The sequence below is a fragment of the Periplaneta americana genome, chromosome 7, assembly GCF_040183065.1.
Source record: "Periplaneta americana isolate PAMFEO1 chromosome 7, P.americana_PAMFEO1_priV1, whole genome shotgun sequence".
In the NCBI taxonomy this organism is placed as follows: Eukaryota; Metazoa; Arthropoda; class Insecta; order Blattodea; family Blattidae; genus Periplaneta; species Periplaneta americana.
This window is the reverse complement of record NC_091123.1, coordinates 80,609,252-80,628,966: the sequence shown is the minus strand read 5'-3', so window position 1 is coordinate 80,628,966 and position 19,715 is coordinate 80,609,252. Positions and strand designations below refer to the sequence as shown.

At 37.6% G+C, this 19,715-nt stretch overlaps 1 protein-coding gene and 1 non-coding gene across 2 annotated transcripts in view; both read left to right on the top strand.

Annotated features, from left to right (window-relative positions):
* Window positions 1–19,715, top strand: part of LOC138703225 (uncharacterized) — a 1,345,654-nt gene that overhangs the window by 1,297,973 nt on the left and 27,966 nt on the right. The window lies entirely within an intron of this gene.
* TRNAC-GCA (transfer RNA cysteine (anticodon GCA)) lies at window positions 317–388 on the top strand. Its single transcript has one exon. It is a non-coding gene; the product is annotated as a tRNA-Cys (tRNA).

Below are 19,715 nucleotides of genomic sequence, written 5' to 3'. Positions count from 1 at the left end.
TCCGTTCCATTACTCTTTCATTGTATGATGACGCACAATATCTGCATGGAAATATCATATGTACTTCGGTACATTAAAAATAAAAAAATAATAATAATATATATGATATGCGTAAATCACTTCGTGATTTAAGACGGCGCTTATTCCGTCGGATCTCGGCCAACTAGTCACTCATTACGAGTGCACCTCAGCACATGTGTGGACTTCGGTACTAGGTTCATAGATATCTATGACGTAGTGCAGAGGGCGGCCACTAGAGGGAACCCAAGAGTTGGAACTTAAAACTGAGACGATTCTGTCCGACGCCGGGGTGGAATCCGGTGTGGCTTAGTGGATAAAGCGTCAGCACGCAGAGCTGAAAACCCGGGTTCAAATCCCGGCACCGGAGAGAATTTTTCTCCGTTCCATTACTCTTTCATCGTAAGAATCTTCTTGCCCATTCAACTAGAACCAACTGAGGAGGAATCTGTATATTGCTATCGGTATTTTGCCCTCTACACGTTTTTGTTTTTAAAGAACAAAAAATAAATAGTAGCCGGAAATCGAACCCAGCACTTCTCCTCGAAAGGCGCGTCACTAACTGGTTGAACTAATCAAACGATGGAATAATAATAAAGTATTGAAGTATGTCTATTGGCATGTAGTGACTTTTAACTAGGATTTACGCCCTTTACAAGTAACTTCTGCATATTTTAAAGGTTATTTCTTATTCTCGTTTTCATGAGCTTCGAAATGAGCTATATTTCATTAAAATGTGAAAGGAGTGTGATGAAAAGTTTCCCTTGTTAGTTCTAACTCTCACCTGCAATCCGCAATAACCTGAAACAGATACTATCTTACTCCCACATGAAAAACTCGCTGATCGTCCTTCCTTGCATTTTCGCACTGAAACTCAGAGAACTGAGGATGTATATATTTAAAAAAAATAGCATTTTGCATAAAAACCATTTAGCGGGAAGGTTTTTAAAATATATATTTTGACACGTTTTCAATTCATTGAGTTATTACGTTGCTTTCAATGTTACATCTTCCGTGGAGTATATTTCATTATTATGGAAGGAAATAGCTTTCAAAATGTCTGGTACCGTATTCTTTCTGGAAAGTACATCTGAAAAGTTTTTATTTGAACTCTTAAAGAACTTAGTTTGCAGCATTTTCTGCATAAACCACTAGTTAAATTTATGTATATTGACAGTAATATTTCGGTGAACTAATGATACGACTATGATGTTCTCTCCTACAATCGGATCTAATTCATTCATCTTTGGCTTCTTTGCTAGGACTTAATCCTGGTTAATAAGTGACATCCTTTTTGATCTTGTGAATATGTCTCGTTATTTTTCTTCAACCATTCAATAATTTTAACTTTGCGGGAGCATATTATTTAATTTTGTAGAGCAGTAGTTGGCCTTTTTCATAATGTTTTATTAATAACGGAACAAAAATCGATCTGTTACTGGGGATCGAACTCAGGACCCTCAGTTCTACGTTCTGAGCGTTCTATCATTGAGCTACGCTGAGACTCCATCCACAGCATCGGACCAAACTTCATAATATCATATACAGGGTGTTTCCGAGGTGGTGTTACAAACTTTCAGGGATGATGGCGAAGGGCACATGTATCAATTTGAGATAAGGAACCCTGGTTCGGAAATGACCGAGTCGAAAGTTACAAGAAAAAATAGTTCTGTGGAAATGAAATAATTTTATTCCTCTGTGCACCTTATTTATGTGTATTTATCTGTACATCTTACACATACTGTATTCATCTGACGTTGTTTACGTTGTCTACTTACAGTATTCCATTCAGTGCGCTGTCTGAGGGGTGGGGACAGGAAACTACACTAAAGCAATGCAGATAGCGTAATGTGTAACGAACATGGTCGGTCCTGATATGCACGTCTGTAGACAGCAGTGTATGTGACAAGTTGCAGTGTCCAGTTGATCAGTCCTAGTAAAATGGAGGAGTACACGAGAGCGGAATAAGCAGACCTGATTTTCGAATACGGATGAGCCAATGGGAACAGTAGACAAGCTGTTGGTACAAGTACCCACGTAGGAGACATCCGGCCCATATCATTTTTTCACGATTGTTCCAAAAGTTAAGGGAAGGAAGGCACGTGGTGCCAAATTACAATTCCATTTCCACACAACTATTTTTGCTTATAACTTTCGACTCAGTGACTTCCGGACCATGGTTCCTATCTCAAATTGATACATGTACCCTTCGCCATCATCCCTGAAAGTTTGTAATACCAATTCGGAAACATTCTGTAGATCTCATTGTGTAACGTATAGATTTAATTGCCTAACAGTAGGCCACAAAACTGTTGGTTCCCGGCTGTTCAAGTCACTCATATGAGTGCATTCCTATATGATGAGTATGGCTCAGATAAAGTAGTTGTTATGAGGATAGGCATCCTTGGTCCGTGCGTTTGCTTCAGACTAAATAAACACTACCCCCTTCCACTAGCTAAAACTCTACCTTGCTGGGAAGAGTGCTCCCCATCCCCTAGCTAAAACATCAGTGAATGGACAGTACAGCCGAAAGGAACTGAATATACGTCGTCACTACTAGTTAATGTTTGTAAACAAAACGAAAAATAAATGAATCATCAGATGCACGGACCAATACAGCTACTTCATCCGAACCTTAATGATGAGATAATATAATGTCTAAACATAGAGTAGGCTAAAAAGAGGAAAAACCAAAGGAGAGGAGTTCGGTCCGGTGCTGTGTATGAATCACCGACTTATCTCAATAGTAGAGCGCTCAGTATGTAGAACTGAGGGTCCTGGGTTCAATTACAGTGCCGGGGCGAATTTTTCTCCGTTATTAATAAATAATAATCATAACATCGAATTCTGTAGGATGAAAAAATTAATAATATTATCTTTTCCATAATGTTTAGAGATCCCTCTTCAAGAAACCTGTCTATAAACCATTTTTCTCGGCTTTCATCCAGGTGGCACGGGTTCGATTTCCGGTCACGTCATGATGTAACTTGTGGTGTACAAAGGAGATATTGCAGAGGATCTCGGGGTACTCCTGTTTCCCTCTATCATTTAACCAACAATCTCCACTTCCCCCTCATTTCGTCTATCATCTGCAATACTAAAAAGAGGTTGGGTTGAAATCATAAGGGCTAGTAGGGGTTTCCGCTGCTGATATATACGAAGGGCTCATGGAGCTTATCAGGCTACTCGTGTGCAGATGAGACCTAGCTCTATCAAGGGGTGAGGCAGAATGACCCACATGTCAGCGTTAGTCTCACAATGCTGATTTAGAAAGTGCTTGGGGCTCTAGGCCCATGGAGCTTATCAGGCTCCATCAGGGGCTGAGGGCAGTATGGCCCACATGTCAGCGTCAGATTCACCAGTACACCTGTTGGACTTGGACAGTTAACGCATAGGCCTACATAGCGCGCACAATGGGCGAAAGTATGCCCAGGCAAGGACCCGTCCCGGGTCTAACCGTCGAAAAGCCAAGCAATAAACCACTCTTTAAGAATTCTTGGCTTTCATATAGCCTAGTTATGAAAGTCGCAGTTTGTAATGTGTGGACGTGAACGGAAGACACATTTCCTTTCTGGTATAAACTCCTTTTTGTACATTCTGCATGATAAACATTAAGTCTGCTGTTTTAACCAGCAGGAACTCTGAAACCTCTGTGTTCTTTCTGCTGCCAAGTAATTTCCCGCGAATGATTTTGGGTCACCCTCTTCTCTTGTGTGTATAAAATGGGACGTGCTCCGCCTAAAATTTTGAGATTATGGACAGTCTATAGAAATGTTATTCTCTCAACAATAATGTCATCCAATTCTAGGAAAAACTTGCTGCCATCATTATTAGGCTGACCAGATTTTTTATGGTCCAACAGGGGACAGCGGCAATTTCAAGAAAAATCACAAACACTTACTTAGTTACTCTTCGTTGAAATGTTGCAGAAAATACATGTAACAGTAGATACAATGATACGAATTTTCACACTAAATTTGTAGAGTATCTTAGGGTGCTATACATAGACATTTCGCTAGTCCGCGCTACGAGCGTGCTAAACTAGCCCCGGCTATCGACTGGTTACTTGTAGCCTACAGGATTCATATCATATCCCTAACACTGGTTTATGAATACGAAAAACGTTAGTTTGCTGATCATCTACCGGAAGCCCGCGCTAAGAATGTCTATGAATATGGCCCTTAATGTTTTGAATTAAATGCATAAACACACGAAACTCCTATATATAGATAATTATAACCACTAAGAATTCACTTTCAGTACTGACGCACGCATGGAAGTCTTTCACACAATATTGTAAACGTTGAACTCTAACGAGCGCACACATTTTACAAGTACTTGTCTGAAGAATGTATGTTTTTAAAGATCTGTTCATTCCCACACAGCTTCACACTAAGTTCTCCAAATGAGGAATGAAAGTTTGTTTTCACTTGTATTCCTAACAAAGCTTTAACTGTTTCAACTTTCTTTCTTGACTCTATTCATCAGTTCAGATTGAATTCACTGTGGAGAAAAGTTTTCCAACTGATGAATTACTGACTGGAAGACACATGATTAATGACACTATTTTGAGAAGATTTTCAAACGGAATGAAATTTTTTAATGTTCGCCTATTGGTTTGTCACAAAATTTCTCATTTTTTGAACTACTTAAAAATGGAGCTGAGGTAGTTCTAACGCTTCCACGCAATGCGAATGCTAAGACGACAAGATGACCAAAGACAAAGATGCTATATTCTTCTCAAAGAGTGCAGAATATCTCGTACTGTGCTCGCTGGTTCTTCTGTCTGATACTGAGAAGCGTTCAGAAATGTGCATGAATCGCAGAAGTTCCTTCATGATCCTTAAATATTTACGTGTAAAATGTTATTGAAACAAAATCAAAGCTTCTGGGGACAAAATTAATTTCCAGGGGCAAAAACGGGACATCTGCTCCCCGGGGACAGCAATTCAAAACCAGGGACTGTCCCCGGAAATCGGGGACGTCTGTTCAGCCTAATCATTATTCCTCTTATAGGCCAACCTAAAATCTGAACTTCGCAACAATTATTCTCATTTGTAAAACTGAGTTATTATTTGTCTTATCTTTCTAATACTTGTGAGTTTTTCAACGATGAGTATTCATCATTGTTTTAAAAATTTTTAATATTTTGACGAACCACAGTTTTATCAAAATTGTCCAGATTGTTCACTTACGTTTTCGATTCTTGATATTTCCAGGGATATTTAATTAAGGCACGCCACTAATTTAAACAGATTTTCTTCTTTTTTAAAAATACGAGACACTTACACACTTTCATACCACAGACTTCTGCAGTAACTATGTCTGAGAAAATTACGAGTTCATACGCACTTAGCTTTTTAGAAAATTATACATATTACTGTAAATGCGACACTTTTTGCCTGTTTGTGTACATCCTTACTTTCAACTTTACGAACTTCACAAATTTCACTTTTATTTTATACTGAGTTTGCTTAAAGATATTTTAAATACCGTACATTCATTAATAGTTTTCTACCCTCTTCTATCCAGTCTTTTCTATTTTCCTCCTTCCTCTTAGTCTCTGCATACGTTACAGTACTTTTAATTTAAATCCAAGGAAATGAGACATTTTTAGAAATTTTAAAGTCTTGACCATTACTTCTTTATTTGTTTATAAATCAGTTTTAAAAAAAACTATAGCGAAAATTTAAATTAAATATTGATGTATCGGAAAGAAATAATAATAATTTATTTGATTTTACCTGGCAGAGTTGAGGCCTTCTCTTTCACTGACCCACGTTTACAATTAATACAAATACATAAGTAATAATAATAGATACGTTGTGAAATACTCTTACTGACACTGTCTGATACAAGAATATGGAATAAATTACTTTATCACCATAGCATTGTCAGTCACTTCATGAAGAATCGCAGCAGAATGTGTTATGCATTTTTTCACTACATGACAGTTTTCATTATGTACTAGGACCTTCGTGAAGAGACAAACTTCGTGAAAAGCCTACAAGATAATATACACCAAAAGAACTATGCTTTACGAAGCTTACGCCCTTACTTAAAATAAGATATATCTTCTGTTCTGTTGCTTCTGTATGTGCAGTTGTATGCTGAACACACAGCCGGCATTGTTCCAGCATTAAAAAAATTCTTTTACGCCAAACTGAGAATGTTAAAAGCACAACATATTCAGCTGCTCTATGGCCAAACAAAAAATGGCTGTCCATAGTACCCCCAGCCTCCGCAGGTATACTGCCTTTCTGTAGTATTATAACTCGTTGATGGACACACGCCCACACACAGGATAAGCACTATCGTTCTGTCGTGGCGATCTCGCAATCAACGACTCTATTCCTCTCGGGGAATTTCTTTGCTTTGGAATACAGACCTGTCACTTTATGTCACGCGCATCTTACCTCTTAGTGGCCGCGAGCCGATGCAGCCCTCAACACACTTCCTCACTGATAGGCTCCGCCCATTCGCTGCACACAGATTTCAGAAACGGAGTTTAGATGGAGGAGAAGCGTAGAAGAGGAGATGCGAGAGGCTAGGAAATCATGGGCAGACCTAAACTTGCTGGCCGAAAGTAGGGAAAAGTGGAGAACATTTGTTGCTGCCCTTTGCTCCAGTGGGAGACATAGAATTTATTTTGGATTGATTGATTGATTGATTGATTGATTGATTGATTGATTGATTGATTGATTGATTGATTGATTGATTGATTGATTGATTGATTGATTGATCGATCGATCGATCGATCGATCGAGAAGGGAAATATCCTCATCCTTCAATTCGAATTTCCAGCGTTTTAACATCAGAAAAAGAAAAATTGACTACTGACACATTGGGAATTGTTGCAGGTTAGGTATTGCCTATGATAAAAAAGTGTGCAGATTGTTGTGAGCAAATTTGTGAACAAGCAAAATTCAGAAATATTCCCCAATGGAAAAATAATATTTCTGGTGAAGATTTCATGGAAGCATTAGCTTCCAGAAATGGTTTATCCACAACATTGGTTGGGATTGAGTTTCGATGAGTGACATACAATTCGTGGGTATGTGGTGTAAGCAACAAAGGGTCAAGAAATCCATATCATAAATGTGAAAAATGTGAAGATGAAATGTGACTATAATGCTCTGTATGTCTTTCAGTATGATTTGTTCTTATAAGTATTGTCTCATAATTGTCTCTTGCAATTCTTACATTCCTGTTTCTGTCCATTTTATTGATGTTCCCCTTTCATTAGCTTTTTCCTGTACACACATTCATTGACGTTGATTGGATTGCATTCCTAATTAAGTTCAGATAAATCAAAATAAATCGGAAATAAGCAATTATTTTGTCCTCTTTTATGTATAAATATGTTTAAAAACAAAAGTTGGTGTCAAAGCAGCCCATAGAGACGGCCAACGTCGAACTCCAACGAAAGGAAAAGGCATGTCAAACTAACCCCAAAACCCGAGGCTACCATAAGAAGGGGCGCTTATTTGACGGAAATCATACCTTTACAGTTTTATAGCCGAAGAATCATTTGGTGTGATTAAAAATATTTTTCATTATATCAAAGAAAGTTTTTTTTCTTGTTAGGAGGGAGGGAGGGAACATCCCACGCACTACGACCTGAGGTCTATTGTACACTCCCCTATATGGGATGAGTTGCGTGCCCACCGATCCTCTACGCGCACCGACCTAACCACTTGACCTCCTTAACGACCGGTCCCTATAGCCAACAGAGTCCATGTACCACTCCTGCTTCGGCAACCCCCCCCCCCCAAGGCTCCCTTAACGGTCCGAGGCAGAAGTCCTCCCCCGAGATCTGCCCCAGGTTCCGTTGCAGAAGCTATACATCACATGAATACAATCCAGGGAGGCCGGTCGGGAGAGCCAGCAGCTTCGGAGGGCCGCCTGTAGAGCGATCTGAAAACCAGAAGAAGTAACGGGATGATAAATGAAAGGGTGATAGGAGAGGAAAGGAAGTGGCGAAGATGAGTGGGGTTCCAATCGCCTGATAAAGTTACCTGATGTTCATTCAAAGGAGTGAGGGGGGAAAAACCCCGAAACAACCTCACCCAAGCAATTCGTCCCGACCGGGGATCGAGCCCGGGCCCGCTGGGTTCGGAGTTAGACTCGCTAACCCCTCAGCCACAATGTGGACATCAACGAAAGTTACAAAAGTTACATTTTAAAAACTCTTAAAACTATGTCAAAGTAGCCCGGGTTTACGGTATTTAATAGTAATAATAATAATAATAATAATAATAATAATAATAATAATAATAATAATAATAATAATAATAATAATAATTACAAAATAAATCTAAAACAGCCGCCAATGTTTACTGAATACTAGCGCGTTTAACTTATAAACAAGGGTGACCTGGTTACAATCCTGACTGATCTACCCTGAACTTAAAAATATGCTGGGGAAAACCGTGGTCTAGACAACACGTGTTTTCTTCGTGTTCTGCGCTTTTTTCCGGTTCTCCTGTAACATTGCAACAATTCTCCATTACCATCATCATTTATTCATTCATTAAGAGTGCAGTGTAGATCCATCTGGTTGTGATGCATTTCGGATAGTCTCTGATGAGCTGAGTCTTGAACTAAGTGATCTACGTACGCTTCTCGACACAAGCGACATCTGTGAGCCACCCTCTACAACGGAATGAATAACGGGAAAAGTTAAGGGCCCTAAGGCCCTGCCACTGGACAAAAAAAAATGCATCTCAGTCAACAATGGCATTGACTGTTTCATTTTAGTATGCATTGCCAGCTCTGACTTTCAGACAGGTATCGAACCCGGGTTCTCTAAATTTGTAGCTCGTTACAGTACACTTTAAACCAAAGCGGAAGACACACGCATTGCAATGTAGTTATTTTTGTTCATATATTATGCGTCTAAAAGCCAAATACACAAAATTTAATTACATCGCCTTTAATGAAAGCAATAATCCGTGCTATATGTTCTCTTAATGTATTGCTTCTGTAATATTGTGAACAAATCGTGTAATTTTGTGTTCTTAGCCGCGCCTTTATCATAGTTTATACCGTTGTCCATATATTAGAGGATGCAATTTGGTATAATGAAAATTTCTCCCATCCCTTACAGATAGTCACAGAAGTTTAAGGTGGTAGTGGTGTAAGAAGAAGTGAAGAGAAATATATGAAAAAGAAAAATGCAATTTAGTGGCAAAGTCTTTTCATTTCATTATGGAAGTTTTTCAACTGTGAAAGGAAAACTGTTGGAGCAGATATAACGGCGCCCCCCCCCCTCGTTCTATCCCCGCACATCGTGCCGCGTTAACCTCCCTTTTCAATCCCATCTCAGTGAAACTAATTAAGAACACGACCCCTTTCCCTACCCGGAACCAAGTATATTGAACTGCGCACTGCTGGAGATGGTAAAAAATTATATGCAAACTCCCTCCCCCGCACCCTCGCCGTACTCTTTATATCGAGTCACCGGCGTATGGTTCTCTTTGTAGGTATAAGGTACAGAACTTTGATCAAAGCTGCGTACTGCCACAAAAGGGGCTAATTTACTATGGGATTGGCATATAAGCCTATCGGGTGTGATATTAGCGGTAACTGAATTTCAATTAGGCTGAATAAGATGTCTCGTACAGAAGACAAGCTAGGGCCCTGGTGACGCGTGGCGTGGTGAGAAGCGTTGCAGATATATAGCACACTTATTGCAATGATGCTTCTGCAATAGTATGGAGTGATTTTTTATATAAACTTCAAATGACTATAGAGAGTGAAAGTAATGTAACAGCTTGATAAAGTACAACAAAATTTATAATACCATATTAGTTCTAAATTAATAATTTTCTCAGAAAAATTTAATTTTCTCATAAATGAAAGCTACAGAGAAAAAAGGAACAGTCACAAAGCATTCAAATGGAGTTATTGCTGCCATCTCGTTGCTTTATACAGAGTCAGAGCCAGTGAGTTCTATACAGGATTGTTTCCGATCTCTGATAACGAATTTGAATGACATGTGCGTCAGTAGTCACGCGACAGCTGAACTGTGTCGAGAGGTGACAAACCAGTAGTGAGTGATCTAATAGTCAGAGTGCACGACGACTCTCGGCAGAAATTCCCAAGAAAATCGAGCCTTTCTGGGAGGGGTACATAAGAAACGTTTCCGACGCCAAGTACAGTTAAGCGAAAACAAAAGAAGCCTGCAATAAACTATATTTTATTATTTCCAAGAAAGGCATCTTCTATGTACTTAATAAGACTGGTAAAGCTCGAATGGAATTAATTTGTATCATCTCGTGGGGTGCGGCGACTTGTGATGGGGGTGGATTTGCTTGCTTTTTCCACTCTGGAATTAATCCCATCCGAGCTTTGCCAGTCTTATTAGGTACACACAGGATGCCTTTCTTGGAAATAACGAAACTACGTTTTTCGCAGGCTCCTATGATTTTCACGTAACTGTACTTGGCATCGGAAAGATTGTTATGTACCCCTCCCAAAAAGGCTCGATTTTCTTGGGCATTGCTACTGTGATACACCGTGCACTCTGATTATGAAATCACTCACACTGGTCTGTCACCTGTCGCCGCAATTCAGCTGTCGGTGTGATTCCTGACGCACATGACGTCATTCAAATTCGTTATCAGAGATCGGAAACAACCCTGTACTAAACTGGAGGCACTACTCAATGCTTTAAAAGCTTGACGCGAATGCTGAGACCCTGAGCGTATTGCTATCTCTTTCTAACATAGTTTTGTCCTTGTCTTTCTTGGAGTGTATGCTATCGTACACAATAACAGTATTTTCATTGCTTACTGCGCATGTGCAACATGAACCTTATGAAAGACTCATTGAAACACATTAATTAGAAAGAGCAATACCCTCTCCAACATGACGTCTACAGTCAAGTTTTCAGACAGGAAAGAGCATTGCGGTGGTGCATCCAGTTTAGTATAGAGCTCACTGGTCAGAACTTTCTCCGCACTAATGGAATAAACGAGAGCGCGCTAGATAAGGAGAATTGATATAAAATCATTATGAAGCGACAAATACTAAATATGGCAATAACATTGAAATTCCAAAACACTTTTGTACTCTACAGAAGATGTTGAAAATATCGTCCATTTTCTTGAAGACATAACCCGCTTCACTTTATTTTCTAAAACCTTATTCAAAGTTTCCTTAGTCACTGAATTACAAAAGTTTGTTATTGCATATTTTAATTCATAGATCGTGTTAGAAATAGAGTGTTAGTTGGGAGTCCGGAGGGAAAAAGACCTTTAGGGAGGCCGAGACGTAGGTGGGAGGATAATATTAAAATGGATTTGAGGGAGGTGGGGTATGATGATAGGGACTGGATTAATCTTGCACAGGATAGGGACCGCTGGCGGGCTTATGTGAGGGCGGCAATGAACCTTCGGGTTCCTTAAAAGCCATTTGTAAGTAAGTAAGATCGTGTTAGAATTGGTCTGTTACACTTTAGATTTAGCTGCTCCCTAGGAGAAATAATCAGGAGGCGTTAGTTCGGGGGATCTCAGCTGGCATAATCCTTGTGAAATTATTATTCCGCCGAAAATCTCTTCTAACAATTGCATAGATCGGTTACATGTATGAGCTGTGGTACCATCTTGTTGAAAGAAACAGCTGTTTAATTCGATTTCATTTAATTGTCCAATAAAAGAAAACAATATGTTTGAGCAATAAACTTGTCGTTAAAAAATTGGTCCTATAATGCGTCTCGTGACATGGCACATCATACTCCAGACCAGATCCGTGTATTCTGGGAATTTACGAAATCAAGCTTCGTCTGTAAACAATTTCCTGTCTAACACATCCATGACGACGAATAAGTCTTTGAAACCAAACATTATCTGTGAGTTTTAGTTCATGCACGACCGATACCTTGTAAGGCCGTAATCCTAGTTCATCCTTTAATGCTCTACGCGCACTGGAATAAGATATGTCAGTTTGCTGTGCCAATGTTCTAACCCAGCGTTTCTCAAATTATGGTCTGCAGACCACCTATGGTCCTCGAGGTCTGCTCTTGTGGTCCTTCAAAAAAGACAGAAGAAAAAATAAAATTGAAACGAATTGCGTATCACACTATAGCTGAAAATCTCAGTGTTTGTAAATTACACATGGCAATCGCCTTTCACTTTCCCCTCAGTACTGACATTTTATGAAATTTACTCTACCCGTCTATTGACTTCCCTCTCTACTCTCAGCAACAAAAGAGGGATTTAAAGCACTATGAACGTGGTGTTTCTCGCTATCTTTTCCCTGCACATCTGGCGTCGTGCCTGTAACCCACCTAGGGACTACCCGAATTCATAACAGGACCCAAGTACCGATCCTTTCCATGTATTTATGACTTTCTTAATAATATGGCGACACCCAGTCTGCACATTGAAATGGTCAAGTACTGTACGTCGTGCACCAATAATAGAACATGCAAAATTGTAACTTTACTTGTTGAAAATCGGGCATGTTTCTGCATTAATTTTTTTTATTTCTGTTTTTACAGATGACGAAATAAGAAATTTTCTTCTATTAACATTAACTTAGTTAATACTGATAGAAAATTAATTGAATTAAATTAATTTTAATTAATTATTTCTACATTAAAAGTAAATATACTGGGTGTTCAGTTCAAAATGTGTCTTGGCTCGCTGCATGCCGTCATGTGGCTAGCTGATGAGCCTAGAGAATTCAATCTTCCTACACTTCCGCAGCTCAGGTGTATAATCTAAGAGGCAGAGAAGTTGGCTAGCAAGTACGGCGTTCATTCTGAAGAGTACGTGCCGATACGTACGGTAACGCCGGTAGTGGCAGGAATGTGAACTGTTTGGAAATACGTACTGTCGAGATATGGGGAGGGGGTTAAGACGATTACTTACGTATTTGTTGACATTAACTTCGACGGTCAACATGGACACGGAGCATTTGATTTGTGTTGTGGAATGTTACCGTACGCAACCGATGATAACAAATACCCTGCGTACGACTTGCCGGTGCAAAACACAGTTCGAAAGAGGTTATGGTAGCACACAGACCGTACAGACCGCCATCTGTTGCTACGACGTTCAAGTTATACCGTACACATTCTCAAGTTTAGATTGAAGAACGCCTTAAATAATAGGCAACTTCTCTAACATATAAACTGAAACTCGCTTCAAATCGGTGACCCAACAACAGTGACGTCATGACACACTTTGAAATGAACACCCAGTACTGGTATTAAAATATGCTACATAAATGATAGATTTGCTTTCGAAGGGAACAAGAGTAAGATGGTCCGCGGAACTGTTCTGACTTAAAAAAGTGGTCCCCACTTCATAAAAGTTTGAGAAACGCTGTTCTAACCAGTTTGTTAGGGCTTTTTAGCATTCGGTCACAAATATCTAACAGTTGTTCTTCTGTTAAAACTGTGGGTCTCCTACGCCGTGGAGGATCTTGCACGGAACCTGACTGGCGAAATTTATTTACCAAATCGCGCACTGTATCCCGATCATGTAGATTAGAGTTTGGGAAACGTTCTCTAAATTTCTGTTTCACTTAGTGTTTTTGTCACCTTCTCGAAACACATATTCCACAAAAAAAAGCTCATTCTTCAAATGAAAACATTTTACGGAATGTATGCACTTGCTGGCTGGAGGGTTGTGTGTGCGATTAATTGATATCGAGAGGCAAGAGATTGAGCTCCAATGTTCGGAAAAGTCTCTCTACATTTACAATCAGATCTCATGCTTAACTGGGGGAGGTGTGACTACATAAATTCTTGTAACAAAGACAGTAGAGCAGGTTTAGCGTGGCTAAGATTGGGGGCATGGAAGGGTAATAAAATTTTCAACGAAGAAGGAGAGCGCCTTTGTCCCCTTTGCAGATAAAAGGGCTCCTACAGATATATTTTATTACAATATGTCGAATTGGAACAAGTACGGAGAAAATATCTACCACCCTCGATGCTAAGTCAGAATAGGAGTTCGCTTGCATGTCTTGACCTCATGGGGAATAGAGAATGGGAACAAAAGACTGGATTGTTTCTCTTGAAGGCGAGACAGATTAGAAGTTCTGCTGTGGAAGTTTGTGATGCGAACTGACGAAGGGATAATGGTATCTACCCAATTATTCACTTTTATGTCTGTTTTAGGTTAGGATATATTAAGTAATGTGTTTTGTTGTGCCATTTTCATTTTAATATGTATGTTCTTATAGAGAGTGGTTGGATATAATCATAGGTGAGGGGAGTGAAACCTATAAAGTAGGACTTGTACGTACGGTCAGAAGACCCGTGTACTGGATTTTAGAGAAAATCGCGATAATATAACATCTGTATGTATAACATTACTCAATAAATCTGTCTGTCTGTCTGTCTGTCTGTCTGTCTGTCTGTCTGTCTGTCTGTCTGTAACCTTGGCGACTACGCGCCGGGGCTACCCGCTAAGGCAAGAGAGAAATACCAACCTACACCAGAATATAATTATGAGCAAAAATGCTAGTACTTTAAATGTCGATCATGACGTCATGATCTCGATTACTTATTCTTATGTAAGGTCCTTAAATGTGACTTAATTGTCGATCTTTCTTAAACAGTGTTAGCTTTCGTATTCCTATGAAGGACATGAAACATCACAAACTCTTCTATATTAGAAATTCTGAATCTTTCTCTCCGGTTTCCAGATGTATTAAAATGCTTACATACATAGGCGATTTCGATCCATTCAGTATATAGAAGTATTAAACATGGCAATGTCTTTGCTAATATTACCTATTTCCTTTATCTTTATACACAAATTGGTAACAATTTCTGTAAGAATTAACTTCCTTTCATAACATATAATAGTATTAATTTTTGTAAATTAATCATTGTAATCTGTGTTCTTCATTTTGTTGTTATTATTTCAATTATTTAGTTAATTTGTACCATAGTTGTTCATTTTATTGTATTAATTTGCTGGACCTTTATTGGCCAATGGCTGTTGTCCAGCACATATAAATAAATAAATAATAATTATTATTATTATTATTATTATTATTATTATTATTATTATTATTAGAGGATTGACTATTATTCATAGTTTATTTCATTCTGTTCATTAGACATTCAAATTTTACAGCAAATTGTATTCGTTTATTATAATTCCATTACCTTAATAAATTAAGCTATTCCTGTATAAACATTATACGCAATCTTACGGATTTCCTGAAATCCCCTATCTCTTTTATCATTAATTATTACCTTCATCAACATTTTGGTGTCGACGTAAATCATTTTACAATGTACAACACGAAAAAAGTTTTATACATAAAAATGACCTACTGCTAGATCATGATCATGAACCAATATATCTTCATTGTAATAAATGCTTGTATTCGTATTCACACCACTTTGTTATTTGAAAAGTTAACAGATCTCGTAAATAAACCAGCTGTTGTAATGCGTTAATTGAAATAAATGTATTTTGTTGAACTCGTGACATATTGAGACACAAAGCAGTTTTGTGTTTTAAAGTATAAACATTTTACTCCCAAAGTGCAACATCGCACACATTTGAAGCGTAATTAAGTTGGAACTTTGCCGAATCTGGGGGAAGGGATAAGCAACGCAAGGCCATTTCTTCAGACAGCGTTCAGGAAACTCTCACGAGCATCATTAAAGAAACTTTTGCAAGATCGTGTTAACCCCCACCTTGTTTTTGTTTTCTTTCTCCATTCAATTTATCGTCGTATATTTTTCCTTAATCCTCTTTATTATTTGTGTCACCGTCAAACTTTATCCAGGGGCTATAAACGTAAAAAAATATATAGTTTTATTTACTTAATGAATCATTCCATTCCTACACACAGAATTTTCTCAAATACGTCTGAGGAAGGTTACCAAGGAAGTAAAACAAAACTTAGACCTACAATATAATCATAATAATTGCTGCTGCAGTCGTGTTACTTCAATCTTTTATTTTCTCAACAGTAATCTCACTAGAGGTTTTGATTTATCTACATAAAATCAAAACTAGAATGGGATTTAATTGACTATTACACGATTAGAAGAAAGTATATAAAGATTAAAAGAAATAATGTACTCTACTACAATAAAATATATATTAATTGACTTATTAAAATTCTATTTCACTAATGTTACCTTCACCAAAACGTTTGAACGGAGCCGCCATTTTCAGTGGACTATCTATGCGGTAAACAAATGACGATCGCAAAGCATGTTTCATAGTACCGTAAAGAATTTTCAGTTTGAAATGTTGGTAAATAAAGAAACAAATGATAGGGTAGTGATAGAAACAAACAAATGCTAGGGAAGCGATAAAATTGTGCGATAAGCAGCCATGATTAATTGAAAGACGTCCTTTCGTACCGTTTTATTGGTCAAAAGTAGTATGACGTAGTAAAAGTGTAATTGTCAACAGTAATCTCACTAGACGTTTTGATTTATCTAGAGAAAATCAAAACTCGAGTGGGATTTAATTGACTATTACACGAGTAGAAGAAAGTATATAAAGATTAGAAGTAACGAAGTACTCCAATACAATAAAATATTAATTGACTTACGAAAATACAACTGTCTTCAAATGTATTATTGTACCATCTCAACATTACAAATACTACGCTAGATGCATGCTAGATGGCAGTAGTGAGGATGCCTCCTCGTCGAGAAGTTTTCGATTTATTATACACGATGGCAATGTTACTAGTCAAGAAGGCTTTGTTGATTCAGTTTCATTTTTATTAAAATGCAACATTCCACTTCAATTATCCGAATCCCAGTAATCAACGTCACTTGACAGATGATTTTCAATAAATCTTAATATTAAACAATCTCTGATACGTGACTATCCATAATATCATATAGCAGAAGCTATAACATAACCTAACTAATATACACAAGTGTTAGAAAAGTTTTAATTAACGACGGTGACATAAAAAATAAACATGAATAATTTTAAAAGGGATAATTATTGAATGTACAATTTTCAAATTTGAACGTGGTTGGTGGTTTAATTGATGTTATATTGGACGTGTGCGTAATAGAAATGGAACTCGTTGATTTAGGCCTACATGGTGTATTCAACTTATTCAGAATTTCCGAATGAATAATTTTAAAAGGAATAATTATTGAATGTACAATTTTCAAATTTGAATATGATTGGTGGTTCAATTGATGTTATATTGGACGTGTGCGTAATAGAAGTGGAACTCGTTGATTTAGGCCTATATGGTGTATTCAATTTATTCAGGATTTCCGAATGGTGCTCTTCATTTATTTGTAAATCGGATTTCAGAAGATGCATAAGTATGATAAGTGATTTTTATTAATTCTTGTTCTTGAATGCCAATGCGAGTCATATTTGAAACTGCTGTGCATCGACTGGAGTGGTTTGTAATTTTATATATTTTTTTTGACGTCCAGACCAGCGCAGTTTCAAATGTTGGCAAACAAAGAAACAAATGCTAGGGACGCGATAAAATTAAACAAATGCTAGCGACGCGATAAAATTGTGCGATAAGCAGCCATGATTGGTTGAAATACGTCCTTTCGTACCGTTTTATTGGTCAAAATTAGTATGACGTAGTAAGAGTGTAATAGTCATTATAAAAAGTGTAGTGATGCTACAAGAAATCGATTTCGAGATTTCCGCAAAATATACATTCTCAACATTTCTGATGCCTAAAAAGTTATCTTGGGCATGTTTTTCTGTCTGTCGGCTTCTACAATAATTTATCCAGAACTATTGGACGGGTTTTGTTCATATTCACAATCTACAAGTCAATTTATCCGGGAATGATGTACAGTCTTAAAAAAAAAAGTTATATCGCGCAGATACTTTATAAGTTCCAGAAAGGAGGCAGTGCGCATGATCAGACATACAACGGAACAAAACTGATTTGATTATATCAACTAGTTCTTCTCCTCTGATCATGCGCACTGCCTCCTTTCTGGGACTTATAAAGTATCTGTGCGACAAAACCTTTTTCTAAGCCTGTACATGAGATATAGGTAGTAATTTATAGTACAAAATAATAGATCTTTATTTCAAATTTAAAAAAAAAAACTAAATATGTTGATAAACTCGGACTCGAGTCCAATGAATTTTTTTTATTATGAAGGGCAATCAATAAGTTTCTGGACTGCTCTGAATGTAGGCAACACACAGGACATAGGAAATAGAAAAGTTATCTAGAACTAGGGAAAGCCTTGAATCTATACTAAATGCATCACGTAAAAGGCAGAGAAGAAGTCTATTCGTAAGGCGCATATGGAGACATTCCAGGAAAATACCGAAATATCACGTGTAGAAGCTCAGTTCTTGAAGACAATCTGACGCTGTTTGATAGACTGACTCAACAGGCATGGAAGAAATGATCTTCAGTGACGTTGCCTCCAGCCTCGATGGAGTTGGATTATGTCGACGTATTCTTCTTCCTGAAATACCTTGTATTATTTATTTCTACTGTCTGTCCCTGTCTTTCACTTTTGCTGTCACGAGTTTCAGAGATTCGAACCGTGAGTCATTATCGACGGCAGGATTGAGCTTTCCTAGCTACCCCTGTGGAACATTCTCGTTCATATTATGATGATTCGATCGATTACGTATAACCGTTTTAAAGTGGTATTAACTAGAATCTTGTAGAATCATCTAGAATCGGAGTTTAAATTAAAAAGTACGAAAGAACCGAAGATCGAACCCTCTCAGGCAGTCGAAACACTCATAGTACTCATACGAACTCATCACTCTACTTAACGCCCATGTATTATGTACTATCTCGAGAGATCCGCGTATTAGAAATGACTGTTTCTTTGCATCGTGTGAATAAATATATCTGTCAGTCCATTCCGCCCATGCCTGTTTAGTATTTTATCTGTTTTCAATCGTTACTAAAACTAAAACACAAGCTCTGTGACTTAGAGAATATCAATGACGACACCACCAGTTGTGTTGTGTATGATGGCTAAATCAATTAATGGAAAGTTTGAGTCAGACTTCCTGTATAATCGGAAAGTGTATGGACCTATTATTTAATAACACCTCTTTAATAAATAATCAATTCTTGCAGTCACATTGGCTAAATATACTTTACTTGCATCAGATTCATTCGTACAGATGTTGGAAACAGAATATACGAGTACATATGTGTATTAGAACACTCGCTTTCAGACTTTATGACATCTCGTATTAAATATTCTTGCCACTCAGAACATGTTTCGTCATATTTCATTCTCTTTCACTCGACGAGTCTCGTGTGTTGTGTGGAACAGAGCTACTCATTACAAGCAAGGGAAAATTATGGCAATGCAGCCATAACAAGACTCTTTTCATTCGTCCATGTAATACCATATGGATAAGTTTCAGATTTTTATCTACAAATAGCTCTTAAAATGTATGTATGTATGTATGTATGTATTCACACTGCAATGGGTATATACCCGGTGGCAGTGGTAACTAATTACACTCAATAATGACAATAATAAACTTATTAATTAAAAATACAGTTAATAATAATATTAATAATTAATACAAATAATTAATACTAACAATAATTTAATAATAATAATAATAATAATAATAATAATAATAATAATAATAATAATAGGGAATATCCTAAATTAAATGAAGCACTATCACTTAAAATAGCATTTAAAATAAATCTAATTTGTATCTTAAATCTAAGTTCGAACTAAAACCCACGAGTATGATATGTTCATA